We start from the raw sequence: 13,023 nt of genomic DNA, 5'->3' as shown, positions 1-13,023 counted from the left end.
CTGGGGAATAAGAGAGGAAGGGACTTAGTGATGAGGAAACCTTCTCCCATCAAGGGAGAGAAAGACCTGGGCTAGAGGAAGGCTGGACTCAGATTAAACACAACAGATCGATTTATTTTCACAACCAAAAGATCCTCTGGTCCTATGAGGCTGTATCCCCCAAGCAATGCAAACCATAATTTGAAAACATATAAGAGTTTTTTAGACTGAGTGTGGGGGGTTACTGTAGGCAAGAAGAAAAGCATATGCAAAGAAAGGGAGGATATTTTTAGAGCTACAGGTGAGTCAGCAGAGAAGGGTACAAGGGGGAGAAAGGAGACAGAGGGGTAAGAACGGAGAGTGTGTGAGGACCAGGTCGTCAACTTTGCAGTATTTTGCTAAGGGTTTGGGACCATATCTTGATGACTTGGTGAACCATTAAAATGGGAGGCATTAAACAGAGACAATTGCATAATTACCTAGTGGTTCAGAAAGGACCTAATGGAAAAAAAATGAAGGCTGAATAAAAGGAGCGGAATTATACATCTGGGCCAAGTAGTTAAGTGGTCTGGGAAAAATCCAGACCAGCAATAAAGGAGCTGGAAACATTCCAATCTTCCCAGAACTGGCCCTGCTGCTCCTTCTCTCCCCTCACCTAGTGTCCACAGATCTCATGGCAATAATCCGGCCTTGAGGTGGGTCAGTGCTTCACATTCTTCTAATTTGCATATTTGCCCTAGCTTTTCAACCTGAGATGTTTCTAAGAGATAATGTTCTACAGTTAGAGACAGGCATCTCTTCTAACCTGGTAAGTCTGTGGAGGGAAAGGAGAGGCTCACAGACTGTGCAGAAGAGGAAGTGGCCATAATGACTCACCAGAAGTGCCAGAGTTTGGGTGAAGTCACAGAATTGCATTTGCCAGAGATATTTCAGCCTCCAAGCTGAGAAGAAGTGCACTGAGCATAGGATGTATGAGCCTAACCCCCACTGTCTGGAAGTTGTTGTCCTCTCATAGCTGTTACCTCCTTATTTCTGAGTCTTTTAATCCCCCTAGGTCTCTGGCTCTACCATTCTTTCTTGGGCCTCTATTTACTCCCCAATTCTCCGCAGGGCATTGCCATTACCCTCTCCCTCCTAGAACATGGAGATTCCTAGGAAACAGTCCACACTCTGCAAAAAAATAGAAATCACAGGACTGCATCCAACCTATGGTTTACTTATCCTGAAAAGATGATGCCGCACTTTTCTCCTTTCATCAATAACTTGTCTGAGGGGAACATTTCCTGCAGCTTCAATGGCTACTGTGTCCATGAAGAAACTATAGTATTGGAAGGCTTAATCTTTCCCAGAGCCAGGGTGTCAGGATCCTGGGGCCTCTAAAGAAGAGGAATGGGAAAACAAAAGCAGTACGGAGTAGCATAGAGACAAACCAACAAAGTGGGAAAGGGGAGCCTATATGAAAATAGGCAAGTTCCCCAAAGGGCTATGGAAAGAACCAAGTTGAGGGAAGAGGGAGAACTACTCAGTTTGGAGTGAAACAACGGAAGGGTAGAAGCAGAGAAAGAAAGTAGGGAAATAACAAGGAAGAAAACAAAGGAAATGTTGAAAGGAGAATGGGAAGATAAAGATAAGGGAAAAAGGAAATGATAAGAATAGGTGAGATTTGCATGAAGGACAAAAGGTAGAAATGGAAATCATCGGGGAAGAGATGAGTGAAGAAACTTGAAAAATTTAGGAAACCAGAGTATTTTTAGGGAAATAAATTCATATGGGAAAGTTTATCAAAGAAAAGAAATGAGAGGATTTACTTAGTGCAAATTTTCCTGATCCCTTGACCCCAAGAAACTTAACAAAGCATTACAATAACCCAAGACATGTGTCTGAATCACTTACCCTCTAATGTCTGATTTTATGTCTTCCTACAAGTATGAGAAATAGAATATTTTTCTGAACATGATTTTCTTTACATCACTGAGTCTTATATTAAAGTAGCCAAAAGAAAGCCTAACTCTCAGTCTTTTCCAATAAAAATGACAGAAAATTTCAATTTATACTGCAAACGCATTTTCTAGGTTTCCTTGGAATGAAGTGCTTGCCTATCTTACATGTCCTTACTCCCAAGTCTTCATCACAGCCCACCAACATCCTTGGACCCACAACCAACCTCGTTTATGACCTCAGGTCTCTCTCTTGGTTTTCCTCTTGCTCCCAGCAGTTGTTTTTTCTTAACAACTTTGAATTTCCAGATGTTCTTTACCTCCATTGAACCTGTCTCTCATCTTCTGGTATTTTTCTTTTGCCTTCTCCTACACTACATCAGTAGCAAAACAAAACTATCTCTCTCTTCTTTCTCTACTTTCCTACCTCCTTTTCCTCACCACAATCCCCAATCACTTGTTCCTAAGATGTCGTTCACTGAGGTTCAATTTGCTGGCCATGAACTGAGGTTTCAGTAGAGACACAAGAAGTCATTATGACAGGGTATTTTGGAAGGGTTGGGAGGGGAGGATGATACTGAAAATGAGGCACTGGAAGACCACGTTTGGAGGTGGGAGAACAAGAGTGTTGACAAAAGAAAGTGCAGCCTGCATTGAAGAAACACTGGTGGAAAATAAAATAGTAACTGAAAATTGAAAGGAAATACCAAGGCTGAGACTTGTTTAAAAGGAGAAGGTGGAAAGAATGGAATAATCATAAATATATGGAGAAAGGAGGATAGGGATTAGATCTTTGTAAAAAGGTGAATAGAAGGATCAGAAGAGGTGGAAGAAAAGAGATTTCTCAGATGACAGGGGACTGATGGAGCAGCAAACCCAGAAGAATCCACAGAGGGTGGTGCACAGCACTTGCTTCCCACTTACACACAGTATAGGGGAGTCATGATGCTGCTAGACCAGTCTTCAACATGCCCAGAAATCTGCTCCTCTGCTTTCCTACCCAAAGTCTCCACCATTGGCTTTTGTTTTCCCTATCAAGAGCCTGATAATTATTATTTTTTCCTTGGCCTCTTTACAGGGGAAGCTGCAGAAGTCAGTGTAGAGAGCCACTCTCTGTTCCCAGAGTCCAGAAAATAATCCAGGAGATTCAAACACACAAGTATCTCATAGGACACTGTGGGCAATAGCTCAAGGTTAGGCAGAAGAATGAAATGCATCAGAGGTCCCCCAAGGGCTAGCACAGGAATGCCTGGTGAGAAGCAAAAGGATGACCAGCTGGGAAAGCAGAGATGTGACTAGAGGCTTGGCCCAGAATTCAGGGAGGAATAAGTTGGAATCCTGGGAATCTGAAGGTCAGGGTGAGCAGCTAGTGAGAGCCCAGGAGCCTCAAGAGCGTGAACTGGGAACCATGGCTGGGAGAAACTATCTCAGTTGGAGGTTGCAGGATCTTTGTCACGAGGACTGTATTTTCTGAAGATGCAGAACCAAAGCACAGAAGAACCAAGGAGCAGGCCCGAAAGCAGGAGTCAGCAGTGCCCATCTGGCCATTGCCCACTGTTGGCTCCACTTAGTATAGTCCATCTTCTGGAGAGCTCTGTGTGAGAACAAGGAGGTGAGAAACACAAGAGAGTTGGGAGTGAGGGACAGGGTGGAGAGGTGAGGGGTGGGGTGGAGAACAAGTAAGTCAGTGCCAGAGCCCCTCTGCAAAGAGGTAACTCTTCTCAGTCTCCTGGAAACACAGCCTCTAGACCCCTGGGAGATGAAAAAGCACCTGTTTGGGTGAGGATAAAGTAGTGAGTGTGTGAGGGACTTCAGAGCTGGAGAGGAAACGCCCAGGGCTGCCTAAGAGCCCACTGACCTCCTGGGAGGAGGAAGGCTCCATTCCTCTGGCCTGGCTCCACTCACTTGGCTCTTGTTTGCATCTGTTCCCACCATTCTGAAGTGCATGGAGGAAGGAGAAGAGAGAAGCTTGTTCAGGGAGAGGGTGCAGTAAAGACAGTTTTAGCAGACCATTCTGACAGCTCTCTCTCCGGCCACCTCCCACATTCACATATGTTTGTGCTGGGGCAGTGTCTCTAGATGGCCTCAGAATGAACCTCTCCCTGGCTGGACCACCTTCCCTCCCTCGCCTTCACTGTCCTGGCCTTTCCCTTGTCCATTCTGGAAGCCTCACATTCCCTCCTCTCCAGCGGGGGTAGGGCACTCACCCACCCCACCCACAGCTCACCCTAGCCACCAGCTCCACCAGAGGCTGTTTTGCAGACACACTTGCCATCTGTCTGTCTTTAGCTCCCAGGATCTTCCTGGTTCTGCTCTAGATGCTGACCCTGAGGGCTGGGATTGAGGAAATGGCCTCTCTTCTGTCAGGCAAAATCTTTTTCTGTCTTGCTTGCCTTTTTAAGCTATTTTTCAATACTTGTCCTTCCTCTGTGAAGGCCTTTAGGAGCCATTATTCTCCAAACTCTTTTTTTTTAATCTATGTCTATATATGGCCTAGCCATTGCTTTCATATTTTCTATTAAGTTCATTGATACAATTTGATATATATAATGATCATATTCATCATAGTGTATTTGTTCTTCTACATGATATATCTCAATTCCTCCTTTTTTCCCATTCCCCTCCCTTCCCTTCAATCCCTTTCCCCTCCTTATTTACAAGCCTTAGTTCCATTTTAACTTTATTTTCTCATTTCTTTCTCCACCTCCAGTTCCTCTTTCTTTTCTTTTTTGATAGTTCCTATTTCTTTTTAGAACAATTTCTTCGTATTTTGAAGTATGTTTCCCGTTCTGGTCCTTATTTCAGTTTCTCACAACAGAGAGGCAATGCCATATTTACACATGTATCCAATTTATTTCACTTAAGAATATGGTCTCAAGATGCATCCATTTAGACAGAAATGTCTCGAGTTTATCCTTCTGTACGGCTGAGTAGTACTCCATCACATAAAAAATCTTTTTTATCCCTTCTTCAGTTGATGGGCATTTGAGATGCTGCCACGATTTAGCTATCACAGACTGTGCTTCAGTTCCTTTGTATGAATTTAAGCATGTTCTGTGAGCTAGCGTGTGGTCTATTTTGGAGATCATCCCATGTGCAGCTGAGAAGTATGTGTATTCTGACAGGTGGGGTAGAACACTCTGTAGACATCTTAGTGTACGCCCATTTGTTCATAGGTTTCATTCAGTTCTGACATTTCTTTGTTGATTTTTTTGTTTAGTTTATCTGTGTGTGACAGTGGGTGTCACAGTTCCCCATACAATTATGTGAGTGCTTATTAGATTTTTGATGTCTGTTAATATTTGTTCTATTTAACTGGGTACACTAGTATTTGGTTCATATATATTTATGATTGTTATCTCTTCTTGAAGTTTCCCTTTAACAAGTATATAGTGACCTCATTTGGTTCTTTTTTTTCCATTAAGTGTACTGGTACTTTTCAGGTATATAATACAGTTACATTAATCATTGGGATCTTGTACCTTTACATGATGTATCTTGGTTCTTATTTTTTCCCCATACTCCTACCCTCTCTTTATCCCCTCCACCCTTTCCTATTTACAAACACTTTGTTTCCATTTTTTACTTTTCTTTCCTTTGGCTCTTTTGATCGGTCTTGCCTTGAAGTTCATTCACATTGCCTGCAAATAGAAAAGCTACCCCTACTTTTTTCCATGTTCCTGTCACATCCTTTAATTTCCAGTCTATGAATTTCTTTTTTACTTAAATGTGTTTCTTGTATGCAGTAACTTGTTGGATCTTGTTCCTTGATTCATTCTGCCAGTCCTTGATAGTTATAATTGATATATATTGGCCTATCCTCGTCATATTGATTTCCTGATGTTGCTTCTGTGTCTTTCCCTTCTGTGTAATTACTTGTGAAACAGGGGCTTCTTTCTATTAGTTTTGGTTTTCTTCAGATTGTGGTTTTCATTTTCTCCTAAAATGCCTTTCAGAACATTTTGTAGAGCTGGTTTGGTGATCATGAATTTCTTCAGTTGTTCTTTGTCATGGAAGTATCTTATTTTTCCATTGATTTTTCAAAGATAGTTTTGTAGAGTATATCAGTCTGGGTTAGAGGTTGTTTTCTTTTAGGACCTGAAATACTTCATTCCAAGCTCTCCTTGACTTAAGTATTTGTATTGAGAAGTCTGCTGTGATTCTGACAGACTTTCCTTTATAGGTGATTTGTTTCTTTTCTGTACTAGCTCTTAATATTCTCTTTTTGTGATTAATTTCTAGAATCTTGATGATTATAAGCTTAGTGTAGATTTATTTTGGTCATGGTTAATTGGAGTTTTATATGCCTCACTTGTTTGTATGTCAAATTATTTTTCCATGTTTGGGAAGTTTTCTGCCATTACTTCTGTGAAGAGGTTTTTTTTAATGAAGTTTGTACTGTCTCCAGCTTTTTCAGTTACTCTGATCAATCTTCTGTTGGTCTTCCTTGCATCATCTTGTAGCTGTTGGATTGAATTTTCATGGTCCTTTGCTATTTTTAAAATATCTTTCTTTTCTTGGTTACTAAACACCTCCTGTCTTCTAGATCTGATTTTCTGTTCTGCCTTCATTCAATCTGTTGCTTATACTGTCAATAGAATTTTTAAACTCCTGGTTATCTGTTTGAATCTTTTTTTGGATTCTATTTCTTTTTATTTTGGGAATTCATGGTTTCCATCATTTCTATCTCCTCTATTTTTTAATCTGTGTCTACTCTAGATTCACTGAGCATGTCCTTCATTTTGGTCATCATTTCTTCTTTTTTTAATTTGAGAAATTATTTTCTCTATATCTGTTTTTTTACTTCTGCTACTTCATTTGAGAAAGTTCAGATGGGTGGCTTCTGATTTCTTCTGTCCTGTTCCTTGGACTTGTCCTGGGTGGGCTGGAGGTCTGGGGTTGCATTTTGCTTCTGCATCTTGTTATTTTTTAATTTTTAATTTTATTTTGTTTTCAAAATAAAGCATCTGTGTTAATGCTTGCAAATTTCTTATAACAGATAGCTTAATCACTAGTATCAAGGCTTCCCTAGGAAATGTTTATTCCTCTGAAATGTCTTCTGGGCATAGGTAGTTCTTGGCCTTTGTGGATCACACCTTCCCAGTTTATTAAGGATGAAAAGTCGCTATCTATTTGGCTCAGCACTCAGTCCTTTGGTACTGGACTATAGTGATGGTTCTGATCCCAGACAATCACAGTGTTGTCATACAGTGGAGAACAGTTGATTATAACAGATAGGATATCCTAGCTAAAATAGTACAATTAGCAATAACAATAGCATCAAGCACAGCCCAGAAGCTGACAAACTGTGGTAACTATTAATTTGGTACCTTTAAACATTGGAGCAAGATATGCAGTTATATAACAAAATCCAACATAACCAAGGAACTTGTATGCAATGAGTTTCCCCTTAATGGAGTGATTTTACTCTGCAGGGAGAATATTTAGGAGGGATAGGGGACAAAATAGGAAATAAATGGAGAGAAATATAATAGAGGCAAGGCTGGAAGATAAAGGATGATCAAGCTAGAGAAACTAGAGAAGAGGGCAGGAGAGAAAGAATGAAGGAGGAAGAAAAGAAAATTGAACTAGAGAGACAAGAAACAATATGCAGTTACATAAAAATATCATAAAATCAAGAAAGGTAGTTGAGGAAAGAGAGAAGGAAGATGAGTAGAACAAAAGAAAAATAAAGGTATAAACCTAAACAACCCCAAAAATAAGATTAAAAAAAAAAACCAACACAAATCAGATAGGAAAAGGAAAAAAGCTAATGGAGAAAAAAAAATTCCTCAAATGTCCACAGTTCTATGGTAGTGTCCAAGGCAGGAAGTGTCCCCAAGCAGTGCTGTATAACCCCACCAAGTCTGCAGGAAGATTACTGCTGAGTATGGGACTGAACTTGGTTTCAAGTTGTAGGGGATTAGGCCAGTTTTCTGCCAGTAAGTTTCTGTATGTCTCTTTATGGCCTGCCCACAGCTCCTTACCAGTGGTTGTCTCTGCACGCTTTCCCAGTTGTGGTGCCCTCAGGCAGGGACTGCGCTGAGTCCTGGTACAGTTGGCTTCTCCTTGGTCTTTGCAAAGCCTGCTCTGCTCCACAGCCATTGGCCCATCTCTATGCTGACATGCTACTTGTCACAGAGTGGGGGTGCAGGAGCACTGTCACTGCCACAGATGCAGCCAAGGGCTGATCAGTCCCCTTTTAATCTTCTCTCCAGTGGGTTGAGTGCCAACTCCCCGGACTGTTTATATCTTGCATATCTTCTCTCACAAGATCCATCGCACTATGCTCCCTAACTTTGTTGTCACTAGGAGTTACAGGTAGCTGCTGGGGTGCATGACAACAAAAACATGACAAAACAAAAAAACTGGTGGCCCCTCTGTTGGGGAGGGACTAGTTTCCTGGTTGCTCACCCTTGTGTGTGCTGGTAAAATTTGCTGCCAGTGTGCAGTGTCCTCTGTGTGGAGGAAGACAAAAGAGGCAAAGGGACTTATATCCCAAATCTATCCTGTGTGGCTTGAGTTAGCCGCACTTTTGCTTTGGCAGTTAATCGATTTCTTGGAGACATCCCAATATGGTAATTCTTGCTCAGCACACAGTGCACCACTAGAAGCCCTGTGGGTTGGTATGATGTTTTATGAAGTTCTGTGCTTATGTTTTGTTTGATCTATGAATCTCTTATTTCAGATTGATCTTGGGTTAGGTTGCACGGCCCTCCTTTTCTTCTAATTACCTGTGGTTTTAGATGATTTTCCTCTGAGCAGCTACGTGGCTCCTCCTCTGTTCAGCCATGTTGAATTCCCCTCCAAACACTTGATCATAGAGTTTTTCTGTCTTAGTTACTTTCTTGTTGCTGGGATAAAATATCCGACACCCGCAACAAACAGGAGAAGTTTATTTGGGGTCACAAATGTTTCAGTCCACAGTTCACTGACTGCAAAGCCTAGGGGAGTAGCAGAAGAAGAGCTTCTCACATGGCAGTGAGAAAGCTGAGAGAATAGGGGAGCCAGGACAGGAGACCCTTCCAGGTCATGACCCCAGCGATCCACCTCTTCTGACCAAACCCCAACTTTTAACAAGTCAACTACCCACCCCATAATATAATCATCTAATGACCAAAAGCCCCATTTCTAAGAGTATAAGGCATTAGGGGACCTCTCAATATATACCGTAATACCTGCTAAAGACTTTGACCTTTTTATATCATCCTTAAACAACTACTGTCTGTGGCACTTAAGGTATAATAACGAAGGACATGACATTTATCTATATAGTGCCTAAGTGTGAACACCAGTTGTGATTTACTTCTAGGATCACTTGACTGCAGCAGGAATGAGAGGAAAAGTACCTATAAGGGAGTAATTGATTTGATACTGATGGAACCAGAACATTTCTGAAGACAAGGAGACAGGGATCACAAGACTTAGGCTTTCCAGAAGTTCTGACTGCTCTTTTAAAGGAAAGTATTCTTAAGAATGGGAGATCACATTTTAGACAGAAAACGTTCTTTCTTTTCATTGAAGAAGTAGCAAGATGATAGACCTCTTCTAAAATTTTAATTTCTGTACACATTTTTCTGTTTCAGATATATGACTACAGCAAAATCAGAAAACAACATCTGTTAATTAAATGGCCAAGTTGGCCGGGGATTTAGCTCAGCGGTTCAGTGGCCTGCTTAGCGCAAGGACCCAAGTTCAATCCCCAGTACAAAAAAAAAAAAAAAAAAAAAAAATTAAATGAGCAAGTCAACTAAAATATACTAAATAGACAATAGGTGAGTTGGCCCTTGATTATGGCAAAAACTTGATGAGGGCATTTGATTATGGTAATGCCACAAAGATTAAAATTTGAAACATGTACAGGTAGACACATCTCCAAAGGAGGTCCTTGTCCTTTATTATTTTTTACTATTTTATCCATGCCACTTCTCTCTCTCCTTCCTAACCCAATAGGTGTCCAAGGCAGTACTCCAGACACAAGAGATTGGTAAGTTGTATGAATTCAAGGTAAGTTTCTTTAGAAGCATTTGCAAATGATCTTGTTAAGCCCACCATTTTGTTCAACCATTGCCATTAGTGTATTCTATAACAACCACTCAAAACTGTGGGCCAGAGATTTAGCTCAGTGGTTCGGTGGCCTGCCTTGCAAGCGCAAGGACCCGAGTTCAATCCCTGGTACCAAAAAAAATAAAAAACAAAACAAAACTCAAAACTTCATGGTCATGAAAACAAGCACTTAATTTCAGTTTCAGTGATCTGTGCGTCAGCTGAATGTTGTTGGGCCGATCAAGGCTGTGTTTATTTGTGCTCCAGATTGCTTGTTAATGTTCTTGAATCCAGGATACAGCTGTACACAGGTCTGAGCTACCACAATTGCTCTGGAGTCCAGCCTAAGGGGCAGAGACTAAGTAGGTCATATTTTCCTACTGTAGGTCACCAGACTACAAGACGTAAACTAAAGCATGTAAGAAATGATAAGATTAATATTTTTATCATGACTGCTCACATTACATTGACCAAATTCTCAAGGCCAAACTCCAGGTGCATGCCTGGAACTCAAGATTTTCTCAAAGCAAGAGGGGAAGGATAGTGAATAGTCTCTAATAAATAAACCCAAACCATAACAAAACTACTTAATTAAAAACTTTATGTTACAGTTTGTATCAAGAATGTTTCCCCAAAGCCTCATGTGCTCATAGGCAGAGCTTTTGGAAGGGGATTGAATCAGAGAGGTCAGAAGTTGGGCCTGGTCTGAAGAGGCAAATGGCTGGAGTACAATTTGGATAGGGGAATCTCCCTTCCTGCTTCTCCTTTCCCTTTCTGAGTCTAACTTCCATGATGGGAGCGAATTTCTTCCTGTATAATATTTTAACTTCCTGCCTTGAAACCATCTATTCAGGGACTTTAACTGTGAGCCAAAATGAACCTCTCTTCCTTTAAGTTGCAGGTACTGGGTACTGTTTCACTGATAAAAAATAAAAGTGACTAAGACACCTTACAGACTTTCTGGTTAGAGTAAGAGTTTTGGTCACCAAGTACAACAGAAATATTGACTACTACACCGTATGTATGGAAATGAAATGTCAAAGAGTTGATTGGAACTAATAGGACTCACTGCAGGGCAAGTCAGGCCATATGTCAAGGCAGTGACCCCTCACTTACTGACCTTTAACTCAGCTCACCTACTCATGTAAACTGTCAAATCACCACCCTGGTTTTTATGGCAAACATTTTTTATTCTAATACTAATCATTTTAATATTGGCCTTGATGACTTTAGTTTTGCTTTCTCTTTGCTCTGCTCCCTCTTTTTGGGTGAGCACCGGTGCTTCTGACTGGAGGCCTGAGCTTAATATAAAGGATAAAGTGTGTGTGTGTGTGTGTGTGTGTGTGTGTGTGTGTGTGTGTGCACTCTGGGGATTTGGGCTGAAATTCAGACTCTAGAGCTTCAGCTCATGGAAGACCCAGGTTAGGTCCCATGACTTACATCCACACCTACAGGGCTTTTTAGTTTCTTTAGAAGTTATAAAAGCTCTTTATTTTATTTTTAACCAGCATAAAAATATGTAGATTTACTGTGTGTCACAGTACGAAATATGAACAGATTGTGAGATGATTAAACCAAGCTAACTAACATACACATTACAATATATGCTTTCTTGTGATAAGAACACAATTAGCAATTTTCAAAAATTGTTTTTGCTTCTCTAGCTTTTGGCTAAGATCGAGTGAAGAATTGTAATAAATTATAGTCACTATGTTGCATAATAAATCTCTTGAACTTGTTCTTTCTTAATTCAAATTTTATATCCTTTGATCGACATCTCTCCAGCTGCCCACTCCCAACCCCATCCTCTGGTATCCATCATTTTATGCTCCACTTTTATGACTTCAACTTTTCACAGTCCACATGTGAGACCATCCAGTGTTTCTCTTCCCACATAATATTCATCTCAAATGGCAGGATGTCCTTCTTTCAAAAGACTGTATGGTATTCTCCTGTGCGTCGGTACCAAATTTCCTGTGCCGATCCATCCACGAAGAGACTCTGAGGCGGATTCCCTGTCCTGACCTTTGTGAATAGTGCTGCAGTGAACGTGAGTGTGGACGGCACTTGAGCACACTCATTCCATTTCCTTTGGATTTATGCTTGGTAGTGGGAGCATCCAGTGAGTGCTGGATTCTATCATAATTCTATTTTTAATTTTTTTGAGGTTCCACTAAAGTTTTCCATAAGGAGCCTACTAATTTACATTCTCACCCACAGTGTACCAAGATTTCTGCAATTCTCTGACACGCTTTTTTATCTTTCAACTTTTTGATAGCATTCTAATGAGTGTGAAGTGATGTCTCTTTAAAGCTTTGATTTGCATTTCTTTTGCAAAAAGAAATGGAAGTTGGGCAAAAATTTTGCAGCTATCTGTGAAAGATGCCATTTGTGTGCCTTGTTTTTATTTATTTTTTAAATTAATTTTATTGGTACATTTAGGTATACAATATAATGACTTTCATAAGTGGAAATTTTGTATGCCTTATTTTTATCAATGTGTTTTTGGATACTTCACCTTTTCTTCACTACTTAAGATTGAGCACAGGACCTTCACAAGGAGCCACATCTCCTGCCTCTTTTAGTTTTTTATTTTAAGATGGGTTCCTGCTAAGTTGCCCAGGCCAGTCTCAAACTTGTGTTCCTTCTGTCTCAACCTCCCAGAGTGCTACGCCTACAGACATGGGCCACCATGCCCAAAACTTTTGCCTAGTTTTAAATTGGGTCATCTTATTTGATACCATAGAGGTTTTTTGTTTCCTTATATGTTTTTGACATTAACTCCTTTATCAAGTATATAACTTGCAAAAATCCCCTTTCACTATCTTTCTTCTTCACTCTTGATGATTCTTAAGGCTTGTACTGACCGTTTTAGTTGGCTATAATCTCATTTGACTATTTTTTGCTTTTGTTGCCTGTATCTTGGCCTCCATATCCAAATAGACCTACAGATTGTTGTTTGAAATCTCCAACATTGTCTGGCTAATACACCAAGTGGATTTTGCATGGGGATTTCTTTGACAACATGAATAGAAAAGCAGAATAAGGGCTGAATTTAGGT

At 40.5% G+C, this 13,023-nt stretch overlaps 1 pseudogene; it reads right to left on the bottom strand.

Moving 5' to 3' along the window:
- LOC117286271 overlaps window positions 1–8,021 on the bottom strand; it is a 37,228-nt pseudogene extending 29,207 nt beyond the window's left edge.
- Between the last annotated feature and the right edge of the window lie 5,002 nt (window positions 8,022–13,023).

Source organism: Fukomys damarensis, unplaced genomic scaffold, assembly GCF_012274545.1.
Source record: "Fukomys damarensis isolate Sample0158 unplaced genomic scaffold, DMR_v1.0_HiC HiC_scaffold_16, whole genome shotgun sequence".
NCBI classification, from domain to species: Eukaryota; Metazoa; Chordata; class Mammalia; order Rodentia; family Bathyergidae; genus Fukomys; species Fukomys damarensis.
The sequence above is the reverse complement of the archived record's forward strand: the minus strand, read 5'-3'. Positions and strand labels throughout refer to the sequence as shown.